This window comes from Canis lupus, chromosome 22 (assembly GCF_048164855.1).
Source record: "Canis lupus baileyi chromosome 22, mCanLup2.hap1, whole genome shotgun sequence".
NCBI lineage: Eukaryota > Metazoa > Chordata > Mammalia > Carnivora > Canidae > Canis > Canis lupus.
Window position 1 is genome coordinate 25,928,825 of NC_132859.1, and position 22,818 is coordinate 25,951,642.

Below are 22,818 nucleotides of genomic sequence, written 5' to 3' on the forward strand. Positions count from 1 at the left end.
CATGAGGTTTCCTTCGATTTGTAGTAGAGGTTGGCAACTCATACCACAATCAACATAGTAAATCAATTGCCTCTGATTTACATTTTTCTTTCCCCCATTTCTCTTTCTGCCTTTCTTTTTATCACTTGAGGTAAGATGACTATGTCTCATTGGGCCCTAAAGACAAACCCTTGGGCCTCCTCCACTCACTGGGAATATCAGAAAGCCTGGGCTTTGTGTCTAACCACCTTCAAAGCTTACCTTCACTGGGACCATTTGCCTCCCTGCTGATCTCATCCTGCCACTTCCTTTGATGACAGATTGTCCTATGAGGGTGGATGTGGAGCTGTTTTTGGAGTCTCTTTGCCTCATAAGGTGGTTGGGTTAAGACTGGTAGATCTGGCCATCATTTAAGAAGGAAAAATATCCTTTTTTTCTCTGTTAAAAGGGCTCTTCAAGTCTGAGGTCCCAAAGACTAGCTGTGTGTTTCTATACACATATATTGCTCATTACCGGGGTAAAAGTAACTCCTAAGAGCTATGGCCTCAAAAACACAAAACCACCATTTCCTTTTCTGTCTCCCTTTTGAGGATCAAAGTCAGTTCACGAATTTTCTCTCTCAACTATATTTTTGGGTTTTGGGCCAATGGGCCTAGGCCATGAGCTCTTTTTCTAAACTTAAAGATCTAAATTTCAATAATTTCATGAGTGCTGGTGAAGGTGGGGCTGGGTTGTGCCATGGAGCTGGGGATGGTGATGCTGTTGTTCGTGAGGACATTGATGTTGAGAGTAATGGTGGTGGTGGTGGTAGCAGGGTGTTATTGATGATGGTGGTAATACTGATGGCGAGTGTGTATGAAGGTGGTACCAGGGATGATGATGGTGATGAGCAGTGTAATGGAGGTGGGGATGGGGGTGGAGGTGGAGTGGTGGGAGGCATGCTGGTGGTAATGGTAGGAGGTGATATGATAGTGGTAGAAGTGGAGTGGTGACGGTGGCAAAGAGGGAGACTGTGGTGAGGGTTGGTGGCGTGGTGGCAGTGATGGTGACTCTGATGGTGGAAATGGTGGAAGTGGTGGTGATCATGGTTGGTAGTGTGATGATGGTGGGAGAAGTGTGAGTTTTGGTGGTGGTGATGGCAGGTGCTGATGGTGGCCGTGGTTGGTTGTGAAGCATGATTAATCCTTTCTCTCCAACTCCTGGGATTCTTATAATAACTATGTAAATTTTCTTCAGACTGTTACATGTCACAAGAGGAGCAGCTTTGCTAGTCATGAAAAGGGTGTTTTTCCCATGACAGGGGTGTCCCTGGCTTACATCTGCATAGCAAGAGTGGCCTGAAGATTTGCTCAATTATGACTTGACAGCTTCTTTTGCTGAAGAAGAGGGGGCAAAAACCCTGGTGGGCTGCCCCACTACTGATTGTTAGTTAACCACAATTTTTAGTTAACTCAATTTTTGGTTACTATGATAAACACATAGTTTCCATCCCATCTCCTAGATTCAGACATCCTCATCAGACCTGTACTTGTCCTCATGAAGTCCCTAGGAAGTGAACCTCTTCAGACATCAAAGACAGGGGGCCTGAGCAGGATGAGCCTAATGGACAAGAATGCTTAAGGCGTCTGGGGCCCTGGGTAGCAAACAGCCCCTCCCCCAAACTCCCTCCACACACCCTGGTTGACGCTGCATACAGGCCACCTTTCCCTGTGGTGACTTTCATTCACTGATTGCCTCTCTGTGTCACACACCATATAAGAGGGTTCACATAAATTATATCAATATGACTCTTAACAATACTGGTGTAAGGATGGCAGCTTTATCCCCATTATAAAGATGAGGACACAGGCTCAGAGAGGAACGGTAACTCACCTGAGGTCACACAGCTAAGTAGGCAGGTCCCTGCACATACTGTTGCCCCTTACCTCGTTTTTCATTCAGTCAAACACAGAATGAAACATTCCACAAGGATGTTTTCAACTCAGTCAGGGTGTTTGGAACACTAACATATATTTTTTTTTCTGCCTAAAAGCCCAACACACCACAGGTTCCCCTTTGAAAAGGCAGAGAGATAAGGAGCTACCACTGTTAATGTGAGATTTCAGTGTCCACTTAAATCTAACAATGAATTTCTGATCATTGATTTATTCTGATATATATTTCTATGACTGGAAATCACAGGAATTGTCCCCCAAAGATCCTATTCTTTTGGATGCAGGAGTGTCCCTTCAGAACAATATAGAGGAAAGGCTGGTTTGGAAGGAGTCTATGTTTTTCTGTTACTTCTATTCTAAAACAAATATTTATTTATTTATTTATTTATTTTTAAAGATTTTGTTTATTTATTCATGAGAGACAGAGAGAGAGGTAGAGACACAGGCAGAGGGAGAAGCAGGCTCCCTGCAGGGAGCCCGATGCAGGACTCAATCCTGATTGGGACTTGATCCCGGGACTCCAGGATCATGCCCTGAGCCAAAGGCAGATGCTCAACCACTGAGCCTCCCAGACGTCCCTAAAACAAATATTTAAAGAGCTTTCTATTAGCAACATGTACGGTTAAGAGAGCTTCCATCTGATAGCAAAGCCACAGGTTTTCCTGGGGAACTGAGGAAAAGAGATGTCTGCTAGGACTGACTCTGTGAAGCAAGGTCACCTTGAAGCAAGGGCTGATGGGTAGAGGGAGACAGACACAGGAGGGTTTTAGGAAGCTGGCAAACAGGGGCTGCTTCTCCCACTCCCAGCTCAGCAGCCACTCAGATCTGGGTCACGGCTTAGAACAGGGGAGTAGGGAAGGCCATAGCACCTTCAAGGTAAAACCAAATAGTAGATAGCTGGCCTGAGGGAAACATGAAGAAAGTCAGAAACCCGTCCATCTGGAAGGAGGGAGGGAGGTTGGAAGAGAAACAGTGGGTGAGGGGAAGCAACACAAGAAAATGGTTCTTGCAGATGCAGCCGTTGGGATCGGCTGCTGGGATCTGCAGGTAGTGCTGACATGACTCCCCCGAGCCCTGTAGTCCAGGTTGCCAGGCTGAGAGACACCACCGCCAGAGACCAAGAGTTGCCCCCACACCCCCTACTTCTTGAGACCGTGAACAGGGCATGGCTATTACGTCTTTTTGTCAGATGCCCAGGTTGCTTGCCACAATCCTGTGGGGCTGAGCTGAAGCCAGCATCTGGGCATTTGGTGCTTCGGTGCTTGCAGTATTGGAGGAAGAAGCAATGGGGGTGGGGTATCGGCTTTGAGAGCTGAGGCCTGCGAGACCAATGAGTCACCAGGGACTGGAGCCTCGAAGCTTTCTGCAGGGCCTCCTTGGCTTTCTGGCCTGGACTCAGTCTCTCTTGGACAGAAGGGAGAAAGGTGCAGGGCCCGGCTCAGGAGAGTGGTGTAGGCCCTGGGAGGAGTGGGAAGGCCCTGAGGGGCCCAGAAGGGGACTAGGGATGGGGCTGTTTCCTTAGCAACCACTCTGTTGTAGCAATGAGGAGAACAGTCTCCCAGCCTTTCTATTTCCCTGAGGAGTTTGATAAGCCTTAGCCAGGGCATCAGGGGGAAGCTGTGCTAATGATTTTGTTTTGCCAAAGATTTCTCTCATTGGGCTCCCCTGGAACTGGGGAGGAAGGGGCAGGTTGGCCCTGGGTTGATAATAGGCACCTGGGGCAGCAGAATGAAAGTGGCCACAAATATGGAAGAGGAAGATAGCTCATTTCATCAACCACCAGAAAAAGAGGAAGGCTTGTATCCTCAGGACTTTTTATTGCCACCATTCTCATAGTTTACTAAATTCAGAAAAGTATTCAACCCGTCGAATCTTCATCCATACCTCAGTCCTGGAATTATTCCTTCATTTATGGATTCTTTCCATAGCGATTGATGAAGTACGTCTTATGTGCTGGGAACTTACTAGATGCTGGGGATACTGTTCATCATTAAACCCAATATTTATTGTGTCTTCATTATTCCCATTCTACAGACAGGGAAACTGAGGAACAGAGAGTTGTTATGAAAGATTATAATAGTCAATGTGGTCAATCTGGTCCTGGCCTCCAAGAGCTTTTATTCCAGTAGGGGTGATGGACACCAAACAAATAATTACACAATTATTTGATTCTAATTGTGGTAAATGTTATAAAGGAGATAGGAGTTTGTCACAGTCTGGCGAAAAGATAGGAAAAGAGACTGGGGTGCAGCTTTGAAGAAGCTAGAGACAGGACCAGGACTAGAATGAAGCAAGAAAGTCACTGAGGGCTAGAGATTAAAGGTCACACACACAGGTGCCCTGGTGTCTCTCTCACTCCATGAGTCCTGGCCTTGCCCATGGATAAGGTGTGGGAGATAAGGGACACTCTTTTGAGAGATACTTGGGGTAAGCATATGGCCATGAGGTTGTCCGCAGAGTTAAGGAGAAGGCCTAACTTCACGAGTGACAACTTTGAGAAGGTGAGAGGGAGGTGTTGGCTTTAGATGGGAGCAAGGATGCTTCATCTGTTTTAGTAGGAGGGAAAGCAGAGGTTTGGGGACAGATGAAGATAAACTGATAGATTTGTTAATAGGAGGATGAGAGAGTTTCTGACTTCTGTTTGTTCAGTAAAATATCAGATAAGATATTCATCTGAATGTAAAGCCAGAGGAAGGTGTGTGGGCAGTTTGAGGACAGAAAAGAAATTCCACAAGGCTCTTATTCAAGAGTGGCGGGGCATATGTTGGCAGTTGTGTAGGCTGTCCAGGTAAAACCCATGTAAGACTGCAGTCACCATGAATTTAATCTGAGACCCATTGTTACTTTGAGCATTCTGCTGCAGCAGGTGCTGCTACTCAGAGGTCTGGAGTGGGTGGAGGGGTGAATTCAGCCTGAGTTGGGAATTAACCAGGTGAGCAAATGGCAGGGAGAGAGGGTCGGAGAGTCAGGGGAGGTTGCCAGGCAGTGAGTGAAAGGTGGATCACAAAATACAATTTGGAGAAATAGGAGGGTAGGCTTTTGAGGGGGTAACGGATAAAGAGATAGTCACTTCTGGACTGAGAGGCTCCATGGAGAAGCAGGGTTGGTGGGTTGGAATGGGTTGTCTGAATATGTGAGCAGGAAAGTTTCTGAGATGATGCCTTTTCCGTGGTGATAAGGTCAGAATGACTATGGACAAAGGTGGCTGGGTGTGGGGCCCTGGGGGAAAGATAAATGGAGGTGAAAAAGTCAAAGAATAAGAATGCCAAATGGTAGATGAGTCATCCATATATGTATTTGAAGTTGTGATTACAGAGCCAGAGTGGAGAGAAAGACAGTTTCCAGGTGCTGGAAACTTCCAGGATTAAGGGATAATCCCTTATGGATTGTTAGAACTCAGGACTAGAGACAGGTTGAGATGGTCTAGTTTGGAAGCATGAGCTCTAGAGGAGCTAGGGCTTTGCAGGAAGAAGAATGGAAAATGGCTTGAAAGTGGTAGTGAAGCAAGGAGGATAGAGCTCAGTAGAGCTCAGGAGGAAATGGTGTCTTCAGGACAGACCTAATTTCCAGATTTAGGGCAAGAAGCAGAAGGGAAGGCTCAAAGAAGATGGCAAGGCTCTAGAAGCTTTTAGCAAGGGCAAATGTGAAACCGAAGGGCCCAATGGGAGGATTGGAAGGCAGAGCAGTGTAGAAGATTAGGGTGGGCCAGTACATGCCCAGAGTGGTGTGGGGAGAGTTGTCTGGGGGTAATAGCTGATCTGGGAGGCAGACATCTGATGGTCTGTAAAATGGAGACAATTTGTATATTTAAAAAATGATTTCCATTTATAATCCTTTGATTGCAAATGATAGTAGAAAACATTGTATATTGAATTCACCTTGGGTGTTGGTTTTCCTGAAATTGCTCAACTGTTCCCTTTTTTTGTGGATTTCACCAGATGACAGTTTCCTTGGCCTCTGTCTCTCTAAGACTCATACCATCAGAATGAGCATAAGGAATAAGTAGAGAGTACTGAATTTGTAGCTCTTTGTTGAAATTACCTCATTCAAGGCATGACCCTCTTTCAAAATCCACCAAAAATGTTGCCTAGATCTTTGGGCCATGTTGCTAACCTGACATAGTGTTCCAAGGAATGGAAGTTCCAGGAGAATATGCTGGTGGAAATGATCTAGTTGGAGTAGTCACAGCTATGCTCCACCATTCTTCTCCTCCTGCCCGAGATCATTTTTCCAAAAATGATTTTTCATTTCATTTTCATTCATTTTTCCAGTTTTTTTTTATGTTTTTTGGTTTTTGTTTTTGTTTTTGTTTTTTTAACAAGAAGGAGAAGAAACTATGGCAGAATTTTACATTCAGGATCCCAAGCAAATTGTTAGGATTTTATGATGCTTCCCCCTTGTCTCTACAATTGATACACTTATCTCAGGGGCAGGGATTCTTTTCTTTTGGGAGTTCTATCCTGCAGTTAAGGATCTATGTTGGAAGTGCAAGGGGAAGAGATTCAATAGAACCCAAGGTGAGTTTTTCCAGGGCAGTAGCTAGTACGCTAAGGCAGGAAGCTTTTTGTGGGACTGAACCATTGCCAACTTACTAGTATAAAGATCGTGCATGGGAAAGAAAATGGATAAAGTTGTAGAAACCCCAAATGCAATAAATACACAAAAATCCCACATGCTGTGCCCAGAAGGAGCACCCAGGCTCAGCCTAACACTCTCAGAGCCTTCCACCAATAGCTCTTTGTTGAATATCCACAGGAAAGAGAATGCGGAGGTGAGTATAGTATGCAGGATCTTAGAGTGTCTTGGAGGGACATTTGCAGAGTCCATAGAGTTTAACAGTGTCCTTAATCAGAGTGATCCCAGTGAGTGATTATGCGTGGTATTCATGAGTACATACGTATGTGTATGTGTGCATGTGCCTATGTGTGTGTGCATGCACACACACACACACATTTATACATTTACTCTTGTCAAAACACTAGAGGCAAATCCTGACAAATTTGTGACTGATTTAGCCTGAGCTCTTGGTCTAATCATAGCTTGGTTTTGTGATGACAATGTAAACAGGCAGCTGGAATAAGATCAAGTGCTTCCAGGTCTGATCATCTGTAATTTTAACAGCAAACTTTGAGTTTGCACACTTGGAGTTTATGTGTGTGTGGAAGGAGGAGAGAGAGGAGATGAGAGGAGGGAACTAGTTTTAACAAATCTCTCACTTGCCTCTGGCACCTCACAGCTTACAGAGGTCTTCCATCCTTTTGATCCTCACGACATCCCTGCAAGGTAGATAATTCCATGTCCTCTTTCTGGAGGAAGAAACTGAGGTGCCAAGAGTTTTAATCTCTGCAAATACAGGGGAAGGTCTGAGGTTTTCAGGCTCATTAACTTTCTCCCTCTTCACCCTTAATGAAAAAGTCAAGTACAATTAATTCTCTAAAGGCAGTAACCAAACTTTGAACCTGCGAAAAAGTCCGTGAAAGCACAAATCAATAAATGTTACCTGATCTGTTTACACAAATGCCATTATCAGGTCATTTGTTGCTAGGGAGCATGTAGACAACAAGCTGTGGACCTGAGCCGAATGCCAGTGGGCTCTACAAGATACTTTATTTTCCAGAACATGCTAAGAAGGGGTTAATTGTTAAATGCTCAAAGAAATTTAAGCTAACTGAAACAGCTACGGAATCAGCCATAAAATGAAGTGGCTATTTTTGCCAACTGTGCCCTGACTAACACCCTTCGGATGAACTTGTGTGCCTTTCCCCAGAGCAGCCAGTCCATTTGGAATCATCCACAATTCTTGGGGGGAGGATGTGGCATGTCAGTGTCTTACTACAGCATGTGCATCACTAAGGGCATCTCTCCAGTGCTCTCGGCTGTCCATTTGGCTTCCAGAGACAGTTCAGCCCTTTAGCTGCACAGACATTGCCATGGGCCATCCTGGGAACTGACCCATCTTGGAGAAACACAAGTCTGGCTGTGGGTTGGAAGTAATTTAAATTAAAAGCTGCCCTGTGGGGGGAAACCCTAAGAGTCCTTCCAGAAAGAGAGGCAGCTTTTAAATTTGTGACCTCTTTCACAGTGACTGGCTTTCCCCTTTTCTTGCTTGTCTTTGTTCCATCCTAGCCTAGGGAGTGGCCCACCACACCATCTGCATTCCAGCCATGAGAAGCAGGGAGGGAGAAGCATCACATGGGAGGCTAGGCAGGTGGTCCCAGACAGCTGGGGTTCGGGGGAATTGGAGTGAAGATGGGGACCTGAGACTGCAGCCCATCCACCTTGATGGAGGAAGCCCAGTGGAGGTGAGGGACAGGGGTGCATCTGAGTAGTTCTGGGAGCACAGCTCATGCCAGCAACGGGATGCAGGCAGCACGACTCTGCTTGAGTTCCCCCCATGCTGGTTGGGAAACCGCGCCACCCCAGCAGCCTCAGGAAAGCAGCCATAGACGAAATGGGCAAGACCGTGTTCCAGTAAAACTTCCATCGCGAAACCAGACAGCGAGCCTATGGGCCATGGTCTGTCGATCCCTGTTCCAGAAGACATGTACAATGAGAGATGTAGCAGCTGTCTTTGAAAAATACAATCTGCTGCAGTCCACCCTCTGCTCAGAGGGAAAGACGGTTCCTTCCTATTGTACTAATGGGTAGGAGTGTATTGCAAAACTCGTCTGAGTAGGTCGGAGATCAGGCTGGCCCACTGGACCTTGGGAAAGTTGTATGACTTTTTGACACTTTAGCATGCCAAGGAGACATCACGAGTCCAGCCGAAAGCTTATTTAAGCTCCTGAAAGTCTTCATTCATTCCTTGCTCCCTTCCCATAGCCATGGCTCTGCGCGGGCGAGGCAGAAGGAGCCCATGCTACCTTTGCTCCTGGTTCGGTGATCTTGCATCTTTAGGGGGTCCCCAGGAGTCTGCCCTTCCTCTCTGGGGCTCCTGGCATCCTCTGGCCTTCCATGGCCAGCCAAGAGCCCTGGGTCTGGAGCTGGCCACCGATAACTTGCCACCAACGGGATTCCTTGCATCCTCTCCCGAGGAAGCTGTGGGAAGGTAGAGGAGAGCGATCGGAAGGCTAAGCAGCAGTGCGGGACTTTTCTGACTCGCCCGGGAATGCCAGGGGCTAGTCTCTGGTCAGCCTGTGTAACCTAGGAGCGAGAGGGGACAGACAGCAGCCCACTCAGGAGCTTCCAAGGCTCTGTGTGCACCCCCGGCTGGGTTGCTCTAGCTCCTGGGTACGCCCCAGTGCTCCCCCTTGGGCCTTCTCACACAGTGGTCTTCTGGAGCTGATCACTCAGCTCTGATCCGTTCCTTAGTTAAGCCAAGAAAGGAAATGTCTTAGTTTCCCCTCCTGCCATCTGTCTCAAGTGCTGCTTTAATTCTGCTTTCTATATTCTCTTCCTCCCGCCCTCCCTCCCTCTTTTATCCCAGCTCTTACACATGAACACGTTCCCTCTTTTCACACATCTCTCACGCAGAATGACTAGAATCAGAGGCCCGAGGACTGCATGCAGCTGAACCCACACTAACACACAGGGACTGACGGTTTTTTAGAAAGCCCCGATGGTGAGGTTGCTTTACTGCTGAGCACAGACAACAAATAGCAACTCCTTATAAACTTGGGGGTTTGTCTACCTTCCTGTGGCTTTTCTGAGTCTTTCCCCCTCCTACAGAAGTTTCTGTGACAAGCCGACTTCTTTATTTGATGAGATATGTTCTCCTCCTACATCTGATTATGCTGGAAAATACATGCAGAGTGGAAAAGACCACGCAGTTCCTGCCCATCTAAGTCTCTATATGAATGGATCCGGGAAGAATGAAGACAAAACTGAGCTTTCCTTCCACGTGGGCTCTTGGCACAGGGACTTACAGGCACGGGGATCTGGATCTTGGACACAGACCTATTACAAGTCAAACACCTATGGGATATGCCTCTCATAGTAACAACTACACCCCTTCCCCTCTCCCAGGTCCCCCACTTCCCCTCAGTAGATTCCACCCACAGATGGCAATGACTTATTGAAGCATTTTGGCTCAGACGTGACGAAACAGGCACTGATGTTGGGCAGGCAGGAGAAGCCTGCCGTCCTTCTGCAGGATGGATGGGACGTGGAGTGATGTAGGAGAAGGTCGGATTGGTGACTCCTCCTGAATGCCATTCTGTGCTCTCCAAGAATGCTCTTGCCTGGCACAGTCAGAGGCACACCCCTGTTGGCGAAGCCAAAATGCTTGATTATTCGGGGATCTCTGGTAGTAACTAATTACAATAATACTCTGGCACACTGGCTCAGGGAAGGTCCCAAAGGCTGCTTGTTGGTCAGGCATCAACACTCTGGATGATGTATTAGTCTGAGTTCTCCAGAGAAACAGATATCAGTATCAATATCAATATCTACCAAATCGAATCTCTTTCTTTCTCTCTCTCTCCCTATATGTATGTACGTATGTATCTATCTTCCAATATCGAAGGAATTGGCTCCCATTACAGAGGCTGAGTGATCCTGGGAGCAAGAGTCTGGAGACCCAGGAGAACCAGTGGTGTCAGCTTCCAGCCTGGGTTTGAGTCCAAAGGCAGGAAGACACCACTGTCCCAGCTTGACACAGTCAGTCAGAGAGAAGTCCCTCTTGCCCGGAGTCTTTGTTTTATTCAGGTCTTCAACTATTTGGATGAGGGCCACCCATGTTAGGGACCTACACTCAGTCCACTGATTTACATGTTAATCTCATATAGAAATAGCCTCACAGACACACTCAGAATGTTTGCTCAAATATCTGGGAACGCTGTGGCCCAGTAAAAGTGACATAAAATTAACCATCACAGTTGAGGCCTTGAGGGAGTATCTTAGGGGAGAGCTGGGATTTCCTGGCTGGTGGCAGGCACTTGGGAGCCGGGGATAGTGATGACTTACCAACTAGTTTGGAAGGATTTTGATATTTTAACAGATGCTTTGGCTGTATTGTTGTGTTTCAACTAATGACAGCTCTGCCTGAACATGCTGTGTGTATCAGTCCAGGCCAGAGGTATGGATTTTCTTGCCCACTATTAAACAATTCCCAGAACATCTTGGAAGCTCCAATACATGACTGAGGCTTAGTTCATGAGATGCATCCATAGGCAAGCTGAGAGATGCAGAAGGCAAAGCAGGCAGAGAACTGATTTGGCCAGCCGTGACAGGAATCGCCCATTTCCCTGGACACTAGGTGGCGTCTAGTAGCAGAGGTGGCAGCTGTGTTGAATGTCTCCCATGTGGCAGATGTGTTTCTTTTCTTCTTCTTCTTTTTTTTTTTTTTAAAGATTTACTTACTTATTTATTCATGAGAGAGAGAGAGAGATTGATTGAGGGAGAGAGAGGCAGAGACACAGGTAGAGGGAGAAGCAGGCTCCATGCCGAGAGCCCGATGTGGGACTCAATCCCGTGACCCCAGGACCGCGCCCTGGGCCAAAGGCAAGTGCCAAACCGCTGAGCCGCCCAGGGATCCCCAGGTGTGTTTCTAACTATGCTCACACCTGTTATATCCTCGGGCCCTGCAGTCAGACTGAAGTCTGAATCCTCACTATTTGTTTGATCTCGGGCAAGCTACTTAGTGTCTACAAGTTTTCTCCTCTAAAAAACAGACATAATGATGATACCTACCTTGTGGAGAGTCACAGGCAGAAATAAGCATTTTGGCTAGAAAATACTTGAGTCTGGGCCCTTCTGGGAGATGATCAAAATATCCCACTGGACTTGTTAGAACTCCAATCTGACACTGATTATTTCTTTTTTTTTTTTAAAGATTTTATTTATTTATTCATGAGAGATATAGAGAGGCAGAGACATAGGCAGAGAGAGAAGCAGACTCCCTGCGGGGGAGCCCGAAGCAGGACTCGCTCCCAGGACCCCGGGATCATGACCTGAGCCAAAAGCAGACACTCGACCACTGAGCCACCCAGGTGTCCCTGACACTGATTATTTCATTGGAGTCCAGGAAGAGGGGGCTCAGGAGAGTGGGCGGCAATCTGTGAATACTGAGAAATGCTTATCTTTGATAATGAAGTGTTATTCTGGAGTTTATTCCAACATCCTTTGAATTTTGCTAGTATGAACTGATGATTTCTTAGCCCATGGTCATCTCTGGGTGTTCTAACAAAATTAAAAAGTTTAGAGCCAACTTCTGGCAGAAGTGCCTCATTTCCTGAAACTGGCTTGAGGAGCCGGCTCACCCTGGGAGGTGTGTCTCTGCCTCCCTGATACTTTCTCTTCCTTCTTCTTCTCTTCTCTCCTGCTACATCTCACCCCTTCTTTCTTCTTCATCTCCTTTATCCTTCTTTCCATTTTCTTTTCAGTTCTGTCTTACCATTGTAAGCATTTAGTGTCTCTCCTTCCTCTTCTTCTATTCACTTTTTTCCTCCCACTTTTTTTCTGTCTCTTTCTCTGTTTCCTGCTGTTTTTATGTCCCCTCCATGTGTGTGCAAGCATGCAGACAAATGCACACACACCAATTGCACAAATACCAACTGCTAATTTTCACCTGCACCTTCCACTTTTAATACACCTAGAAGATGAAGACAAAGACAAACCCCAGGAGCACTTGGTATAGATGCTGTTCAGTTTACAAATAATGAAGATTACTTGGTACTTTTTTCCAAGAGTACTTTGAGAACTGAAAGGCCCGAGATATGATTATTTTGATTATTGTTGGCCATTCTATTCATGGCTCATGTCACTTTTGCACACCCTGACATTTTGCTAGGATCTCCATACATCACCAACACCACTCTGGGCCCCCAAATTAAAGCCATTCTTTAATGAGAGTTCAAGAGAGAAGACAAAGGATGGAATTTCAGGTCACTGAGCAGTGGAGATGTGTGCAGAAGGAAGGCAGTTATTTACATCCCCTACTACTGTTTTATCTCTGAAGGGCTTTTTGGGGGCCTCTTTGTGGTATAATAGCCATTGACCCATTCTACCATGGCAAACTTTGCAAGGAGTTAGGTGAGCCTGGAGAATTCTATGCAATGAAGGAGAGCCCCGGGCAGCCATAGAAACAACAACTAACAGGATCTGAAAACATGTTCACCTTAATGACCTTGGAAAGTCTGCCTTGCAGGGGCAGATGGAGAAACTGAGGCTCGAAGAGGTTACGTTTTTCAGCTAAGGCCATCCAGGAAGCTGATAAGGGATAAAAACTCAAACCTGGGTCTTCTGATTCCAAATATTCTTATAATACTTCAAGTATATTACTAGAAATTAGCCCAAATGTACTATCCCAAGTGGTGACAGTATAGTTTTTAAGCCACACAAAAGCAATTTGAGGGAACTCATTCCATCTCCAGCAGCTGAGGCCTCCTTAGAGAACATAGAAACACCAAGGTATTGGAGATTCAGGGACTCAGTGACAGTCTGGCATAGGGTGAGGTAAGAGACTAGAGTCCCCAGCACAATGTGACATGATCTCTCATCAGACCTCCAACCCAGGCTGGATGAAACAGCCTTCAGAATCCTCATTCCTCTCTTATTCTGATTCTAAATTTGCCAATCTTAGGACAAACTTAGATCCTCCAGAACAAGAGCATTGGAAAAATGGAAACCTCATTACAGGATAGCAGCTATCTAATCCCTAACCTGGGGAGCTTCTCCTTGCTGGAAATGCATAGGTTTGGTTTACATCACTGTCTGTTTGCATCTGGCTTATTCGGGAGCACTGACACAGCTGGACTTCTAAAATTCACCAAGGCTGAAAACCATTCACTGACTAGTGGCGAGATGGCTAAGACTGGCACATCCTGGGGGCCTCCTGGTGGTCAGCAGGCAGGCCTGCAGGCAGCCTGGCTTTACCATACCCTTTTATGATAGTGTTTGTAATTGCAACAATCTGGAAGCATTAGAAATGGTCAGGACTAAGGAAATATGGTAGAGATGGCCTGAGTTCACAGGTGACCCCCAGAGAGGAGCAGATGAAGGAGGTGCTATGTAGACAGGAAATTTGACTATTAGGACAACTGTGAAACTGCATGAAGAGTGGTTGACATGGTGCTAAATAGAAAAAAAATTGGAGTCTGAAATGATAATGACACACAATTAAACAACACTAAAAATGTATGTAGGCAGGGCGCCTGGGTAGCTCAGTCAGTTGAGAATCCAACCCTTGATCTCGGCTCAGGTCTTGATCTCAAGGTCGTGAATTCAGGACCTGCACTGGGCTCCACACTGGGCATGGAGCCTACTTAAAAAAAAAAAAAAAAAAAGTATGTAGGCTCCAGGATCAAGATTGGAAGAATGGAGGTGTAAAAACAAAGATAGTTGATTATTATTTTCTGAGTGAAAAATGTTTGAAATATTTTTAATGTTTTATTAGTCCATGTTTACTGTGATAATGCTGCATGACAAATAACTCCACAACTTCTAATGGCTTATTATTACAACAGATATTTATTTCTTGCCAATTGGTTTGCAGGTGATGGTGGGCCAGATGTGGATCAGCTTGGCTAGGCTGGACTCAAGACTTTAGGTTAGGTTCTGCTTAGTTTCATTTTGAAGCTCTGTCTAAAGTCACCGTGGTGATCCAGGGCATGACATCCTGATTGCAGAGATCAAATGATCAAGAGAAGCATGTGGAAACATGTAAATGTCTCTTGAGAGTCTTGGAATTGGAAACTGTCACTTTTGCCCACATTCTATTTGCCAAAGCAAGTCATATGACCAAGCCCCAAATGAGTGGGATGACGAGATATGTTCCACTCAGTAAAGCTGTTGAATTATGTCCACCAAAATTCCTACAAGACGTCTTAACCCCCAGCACCTCATAATGTGACCTCATTTGGAAATAGGGTCTTTACAGAGGTAATCGAATTCAAGTGTGAGCATTAAGGTGGGCCTTAATCTGAAATGACTGGTCCTCACAAAAAGGGGAAATTGGACAGAGAGACACAGACTGAGAGAGGACAATGTGAAGACAGAGAAGATCTGCCATTTACGGCCCTCAGGAGGAACCAACCCTGTTAATACCTTGATCCTGGACTTCTAGCTTCCAGAAATGTGAGAAAATAAATTTCTGTTGTTATTAATTTTATTTTATTTTAAAAAATATTTATTCATTTATTTAAGACAGAGAGAGGGTGTGCATGTGCACAAGTGGAGGGCGGGGTAAAGGAAGAGAATCTTCAGATTCCCTACTGAGCCTGAAGCTCTATGTGGGGTTCTAGCCCACAACCCATGAGATTATGACCTGAGCTGAAACCAAGAGTTGGTTGCTTGACTGACTGAGCCACCCAGAATTTTATTAATTTTAAATTTTAAAAAGTTTTCTGTTGTTTATCTTAGCAGACTAATATAGAAGCCATGGGAGAAGAATAGAAGGAAGAATTAAGGACACACACACACACACACACAAAAAAAAAAGAATTAAGGACACATAATACAATTTGTGACAATGTTATTCCAATAACCATTTAAAAGTGCAAAATGTGGGGCACCTGGGTGGCTCAGTGTTTGAGCATCTGCCTTCGGTTCAGGTCGTGATCCCAGGGCCCTGGGATCGAGTCCCACATCAGGCTCCCCAGAAGGAGCCTGCTTCTCCCTTTGCCTATGTCTCTGCCTCTCTCTGTGTGTCTCTCATGAATAAATAAATAAAATCTTTAAAAAAATAAAAATGTAAAATATAACATAGTAAAAAGTACATTGACAGTCCTTTTCTCATTATCAATATGTCTATACAATAATAACACAGCCACAGTGAACACTTAAAATGTAAGTATTACCACGTCAGGAATGATCCTAAGCTCCATAAATGTATAAACTTCCTTAATCCTCAAAGCAGAATAATATCTCTGAGGTAGAAACTACCATTATATTTAACTTAAAATAAGGGAACCGAGGCCCAAAGAGGTTAAGCCACTTGCTTCAGCTTATACAGCATAGTGGTAGACCCGGGATATAGCCCAAGAGAGCTCTATTTCCAGAGCCTGAGCTCCTAACCACTTGGCTATATTCCATCCTTCACACTCAAAACTGTTTCTTTCCCTTTGGCAGTACATTTGAATGATCTGTCCCTATCAAGCAGGTAAATTTTATTTCTTATCACAGTCCACAATCTTACATGATCTAGCTCCTACATGCTTTGTAGGCCTTCTTTCCTTTACTCTAGCCATACTGACCTTTTTTTGGTTCGCAAACATACCAAGCTGGTCCCTGCCTTCAAGTGTTTGCACTTGCTGTTCTTTCTGCCTGGAATACCTCCCTCAGATCTTTGCCTACATGCACCTCCTTGTTGAAATCTGAGCTTAGATGTGACATTCCCCCAGAGAAGTCTGATCCTGCCACTCCACTAAAGCAGCTCACTCCCACCTTAGTCACTCTTCCTCTCACCACATTGTTTAGTTTTTATTCACAGGTCTTACCAATAGCTGAAATTGTCCTTAAAAATGTTATCTGTTTACTTGCTCGTTGTCTGTCTCCCTCTATCTAGAATGTAAACTCTATGACAGAGGGACTTTGTGTATCTTGTTCATGACGTATTTTTAGCAGATAGAGTGGTTTGTGGCACAGAATGGGTGCTCGCTAAATACTTGTAAATGAATAAAGTTCTCACTCGGCCATGACATTAAGTGGACTTGCCAGAAGCACTGAGTCTCAGAACTCTTGTCTTCTAGACAGTACAAGGAGGTCTGGAGACATACAATCCACATAGGGGCAGAACGATGCCATTGATGCCAAATTTTATTTCCAAGCAAACACAGTCTTTAAGTCTTAGTCACTGTGGTTAGCGGCAAGTGAAGTCATCCATTCCAGCCAAAAGGAAAAGTTAGAGGGAAAATGGTCATACAAGATGCATGAAGAACAGATATCAAGAGTCGAGTTTCCATAGCTTTGGCTTCTCAATAATTACTGTATTGGATGAAGCTGGGTCACTCTGAGCTCTTCTAAAGTAGGTGCTGCTTCATTTGTCTGGGTCGGTGTTAGGTTTGGGCAGCTGAGCCATCTGTAGAGGGTTAGGGCTCAGCGCCAAGGGTCTGATCTCTACTTGGCTGCAAGCACCTCATTGCTCTGCTACCTCCGCTTCATGGGCTGGATGTCTGTTCCCTTTAGTTGTATGGGAGGAATTGGACTCTGAGTTGGTTTCTATTTTCTCATGAAGCTGTCTAGGGGACTGAGGTGGGGGTATAAATCACCAAGCTTCTGAGAGCATAGCTTTAACCACAGTCTCATGTGTCTGGGCTGGTCATAAGACATCTCAGACTGTGAGTCCTGACATTCTGTTGGCTGATAACCTAGCCAGCATCCCCATCTCACACCCAGGCTGATGAGATATGCCGCTGTCCCTCTGCAGATGCAGAACACTTGGTGGGTGAATTGAGACTAGAATGTCTGCAGCATTAGACTCTGCCTCTGTTTTAGAGCGACGTGTTAGATGAGAAAGTAGCTAGTGGTTCACATTATCTTGTATCAAAGAACTCAAGACTCTTAGCAGAATTTGATAAATGTTGATCTTTTTTAAAAAAAGATTTTATTTATTTATTCATGAGACACACACACACACACACACACACACACACACACAGAGGGAGGCAGAGACATAGGCAGAGGGAGAAGCAGGCTCCCTGCAGGTAGCCCGATGTGGGGACTCAATCCCAGGACCCCGGGGATCACGACCTGAGCTGAAGGCAGACACTCAACCACTAAGCCATCCAGGTGTCCCATAAATGTTGATCTCGATGAGATGGTAGAGATTAATAATTTGAAGATTACCTAACTTTCTGCAGAGAATAGATTCATCTACTTTTAAAGATGCCAGGATGCATGGAAGAGAAGGAAAAAGTTCTGGGCCTCAAATCTCTGCATTATGCAGGGCTACTTCCCCAGGGAAAGGGACTTGCGACTCATGCTCGGGGTGAAGAAATCCACTCAAGATAACTTGGATCTGAAAAAGGAAAATTTAAATAAAGATCAAGTTTATCATTCTTTGAGGTAGTCTACTGACATTAGAAGACATTCATCTCCCTGTTTCTATAGTTTTTTTAAAGATTTATTTATTTATTCAGAGAGAGAGAGAGAGAGAGAGAGAGAGGCAGAGACACAGGCAGAGGGAGAAGCAGGCTCCACGCAGGGAGCCCGATGTGGGACTCGATCCCGGGTCTCCAGGATCACACCCTGGGCTGCCGGCAACGCTAAACCACTGTGCCACCAGGGCTGCCCTCTGTTTCTATACTTGTTAAAATTTTTCTAAGTAAAAATTTTATGTGCTTAAAACTTTTCATTGAAATACAGAGAAAAGCGCACATCTCTCGAGTGTACGGCTTGATACGTTTTTTCAAATGAAACACATCTGTGTAACCAGCACCAGATCAAGAAACAGAATTATTGTCCATCTCTCAGAAGACTTTGTCACTCCCCCGTTCTACTCACCCCCCCCACAAGACCACAGCTATCCTGATTCCTAATACCTAGATGAATCAAGGGCTGCCGTAAAGTAGACATTGAGTGGGTGCTTCAAAGTCATCTCAAGATTAATATGTTCTTACTTCTAGTTTTACTGCTATTTCTTGTGCATACTATTACTTACATTTACCATTAGACATATGATATACGATAATAAATAATGTAACTCCACTGTAATCACACCCACTACTTCAGTTCTGCTGAATTAACAAAGCTATCCCTTTCTGCTACTACAAGAATGATTAATACTTCTGCAGTGTTACCACATGCCAAGCATTGTTCTGATTACTTTACATGAATTAACTTATTTAATCTTCATAATGTAGTGTTTTTATTATCATCCCATATTATAGGCATGAACTTCAAATGTGCCTTTCTTGTTGCTGCCAATCACATGGTTTTTCCTAGTCTATTTACTTTCATACAATTTCAGATCTTTTTCTTTCTTCTCAAACCTCCAATTCCGCCCCCTCCATCCTAACTCTTAGCTGATGACCTTGTTCTTCACAATTAAAGAAGAGCTTCTATGAACTCCCACCACTACATCTATGTACCCACCAGCCACCATCTGCTTTCCACCCAATACTATACATGGATTATCTGTACTCCTCTAGAAAGAAATATCTTCTTTAATAGGAATTCCCAATCATTTCTTACACTCAAAGGCCTTACCCCAATAATTTGTCTCTTTTCCTCTATGTCATTATTTTTTCACTGTCTTATAGATCATTCCTATTTGCACAAATACACTGTTATTTTCCCATCAATCCCCCCTTCTTTTGATTATATTTTCTTTGCTTCCCTTTGCAGCAAAATTGAAAAGATTTTTCTAGACTCACAGTATTTATCTTCTCTCCAACCATTCTCTCTTAAACCACACCGAACAGGATTTTGCCCCTACATTAAACTAAAACTGTGCTTATCCAGGACAGCAACATCAGCAACATCACCTCTATGGCAATGACTAACATATTTATATACCCAGACCAGTTCTCTTTCCTAAACTCCAGGGATATACACACAAATGCCTTCTCAACAACTACACTTGGATGTTTAATAGACACCTTAGATTTGACATGTATGAAACTGACTGTCTGAGGCTATGGCAGCAACATATGGTCACAGTTGTCTTGTGACTGGGAGGAGCTAGCACGGAGGCAATACTGACTACACATTGAGAATGATAGAGTAGAAGAGGAAAGAGTTAGTTCCTTGAAAACACTGTTGGATCATTTGGTGTGAGATCATAAATTACTTCTTGAGTTGGCTTTTTAGTTACTTGTCAAAATCACCTTAATTAATTACATAGCCCAAATTGAAGAGCAGTTTAATGGAGATCTCACTATTTCTTTTTCCTGATTGTCTTCCTTAGTCTATTCCCCATCAAGAGACTAAGACAATGCAAATCCTTTAATGATAGGAACATTTAAACAGGTTACATATAGGAGGCAACCTGAGATTTCCTGGGGACGCTTCTTTCTTTTTGAGAGAAAAACAGCCTTTCCTTATTTCCTTCACTAACAAAGTGTTGCCAGTTAATGTGATGAGTTCATTTCAAAGGTATAGCTAATGTATTGGTTGTGTAACGAGGCTGGTGAAATCCTGGAGTGGGAGCTTCACATATGAATAAGGATTTATTCTAAACTCAGTTTTCAAAAGTTCCCTGCCCCAAATGAGTGGGGCAAGTTCTAAGTATCAAAGTTAGGGACTAAGTTCTAAGAATGGGGGCTGGTGATATAATTCAGAAAGATAGTATAGCCACTAGCTTTGGAAAAGGACATTGCGGGCAGCCCTGGTGGCCCAGCAGTTTAGCACTGCCTTCGGCCCACGGTGTGATCCTGGGTTCCTGGGATCAAGTCCCACGTCGGGCTCCCTGCATGGGGCCTGCTTCTCCCTCTGCCTGTGTCTCTGCCTCTCTCTCTCTCTCTCTCTCTCTGTGTCTATCATAAATAAATAAATAAAATCTTTAAAAAAATAAAAAGGACATTGCTAAGGGACCAAATATGAAAAATAGCCCAAGATAGCAGTGATGGTATAACTTTTCTGGAAGCAGTTTTGCAATGTGTATCAAAGTCCTGAACAATGTTAATATTGTTTAACTCTATAATTTCACTTCATTGGAATCTAGAACAAGGAAATAATTCTGATGAAGAGTCCCTATCCATCCCCAATCTTCTCTGGGTCCACTCCTCTTGGATGCTCAGCTGGGAGTGTTCTTAGCTAATTTGATAGCACTTACCACAAGAGTAGCTGAAGACAAAAGATGAGAGGGCCTTAGAAAGCTGGTAAGAAGAATACGTGCATTTCTCATTTGAGTCTACACCCTGTTGTCTTGGGAAAAATTATTGCTTGCTATGGTGAAATATGATTTCCATTAGGTAAATCAAAGGAGGCTGGCTGGAATTCTTATCACTGGAAAGGCTGAATGGGATTCTATTCCACAAGGTCACAAGACCAGAACCTTCCCAGAACTTTAGAACTCCTGACTCCTGAGCATAGCAAACCTCTACTAACATCTGGCCAAATATGATGCTTGAGGGCTTCAAAGATACAAGAGACTGGGGGCTGAAGGGTGGACTGTGTATAGGTATGAGAGATTGGACACCCCTCATTCTTCAAGCAGACTCCTCAGGCAAGTCACTTTATGACTCCAGGGGCCTTGAATTGTCCTCTGTTCACCTTCCTCAGAGCTTAACTGGGATATTTATGTGTCCTTATAGGTTCCTTCCTCACCCTCTCAGCTCCCTCTCAATTTCCTGGGACTGTGTAGGACGTTTTTAGCACTCCATTGCAGCTGTGTACAAAACATTAAAGCTTCTCACACCCTTTAAGGAGATTTGGAGTTTTAAGGTTTCTTCCTCAACATCACTTTCTCTTTCCTGCTTTGAGATTCCCACTGATAGAAGAACATAACATTAGGGGCTCTGGATTGACTGAGGTGACTGTTGAGTTAAGAGAAACAAGTGGAAACATCTGGAAGATCGAGGAACTTTGATATAAGGAATAAGAAAAAGACTCTTAACTCCAGTTAATAAAGAGGAATTCCTAATGTATCAGAAAAGGCATCTTTCCCCACTAGTTCCCAGAGGAGGTATATGGAAGATACTAGACATCTGTGCATTGGACAGAGCTTCCAAAACAGCCCACTCACCCTCCTTGGCAGCATTCTCCAGATTCCCCCATGCGGTAACACAGTAGACATAAGGGTCACCACAAAGCTATGCTAGTCCGGACTATAAACATCCTCTCAAGGATCTTAGGTTTCTGCTGGGAATTGGAAAGTTACTAAGTGACAGGATTCCTTCTTTCCCTGCCACAGCCAGCTTCTCCATCTACCACAGAACCCACAATTTGGTATACATACAACATCCCAGGATTTTCTCCCTAGGAAGTTCCACCCCACAAATTTAATTCATGTGTGTTCTCTGCAGAATTATCAGTGAGTCCCAAAAAATAGAATTTGAAGAAAAGTATGTAGAGTTGCAGTAAATTGCCTCTGGAATCTGGAGATAAAATCAGGAAAAGAGGAAACTTCCAGATAGGAACTAGTACGAATTTATGTGGAGTAAAGTGGCCTCTTCAGAGGACTTCAGAAAGAATTAGGGCACAGCCTCTTCATTTATAGACTTTCAGAGCTTGGAAGGAATAGTATGTGAAAGTGCCTGACCATGTACTGGGCACATCGTGGGTACTTGACAAGCATTAGCCTTTTTTCAGTTGCTTCTTGTCCCAAATGCATCTGAGGCATAAATCATTTTGGACCTCTCTGCTAGAGTCTTCTTTTCTTATAGTGAACATAAATATATTTCTCTGTAGCTTCCTTTTATTATCTTATATCTATTCCTGGAGACTTTACAGAATAAATTTTATCTCTTTTCACCATGACATACTTTAAAACGTTTGAAGGCAGCCATTTTGTCCCCCAAATATTCTCCTTAACGTTAAAGTTCCCAAGTCCTCAACCATTCTGCTTCTGGCCTACTTCTGAGGCCTTTATCACCCTGTTACTCCCTCTGAATACACTTGTGTTTGTCTTTGTCTTTCCTAAAAGGTGACCATGAAGTGGACACTGTACTGTGGAGGCATGTCAAACAACACAGGAAAACCAGGACTACCACATTTTCTCAGTTGCTTGTACAAGCCAGCATAAAATTTGTTTCACTGTCTAGTTTGCTTCAGAAACTATGTCACTATGATAACTCATGCTATCCTACTATTCATGAAAATCTTCGAAGATTTTTAGCCATTGTCTCCATCTATAAGTGGAGATTGTTAATTGTTCACTAAAAGCTGTTTTCCTCTTCTTTCATTGGATACCTGGCTACTCAGGTAGAGACTATTTTATAACTTTCTTTGCAGTTAGGGTTGGTCATGTAACTATATTCTTGCCAGTTGAATGTAAATGAAAATGAGGCACTCAACTTCCAAGTTTTGGCCTAAAATATTACCTATGTGCTTCTCTATGCATTTTTCTTCTTCCCAAAGATGATAC

The 22,818-nt window shown here is 44.2% G+C and overlaps 2 long non-coding RNA genes across 2 annotated transcripts in view; one reads left to right on the top strand and one right to left on the bottom strand.

The window, feature by feature from the left end:
• Positions 1-9,340: 9,340 nt before the first annotated feature.
• Positions 9,341-20,730, bottom strand: LOC140614062 (uncharacterized). Its single transcript, XR_012014957.1, has 3 exons — positions 20,566-20,730; positions 17,637-17,808; positions 9,341-10,116 (listed from the first exon to the last, which is right to left on the bottom strand). It is a non-coding gene; the product is annotated as an uncharacterized lncRNA (long non-coding RNA).
• Positions 20,731-20,789: 59 nt separating this feature from the next.
• Positions 20,790-22,818, top strand: part of LOC140614061 (uncharacterized) — a 33,672-nt gene continuing 31,643 nt past the window's right edge. The window contains exon 1 of the long non-coding RNA XR_012014956.1: positions 20,790-20,958. This is a non-coding gene — a long non-coding RNA (uncharacterized lncRNA). The remainder of the gene's footprint in view (positions 20,959-22,818) is intronic.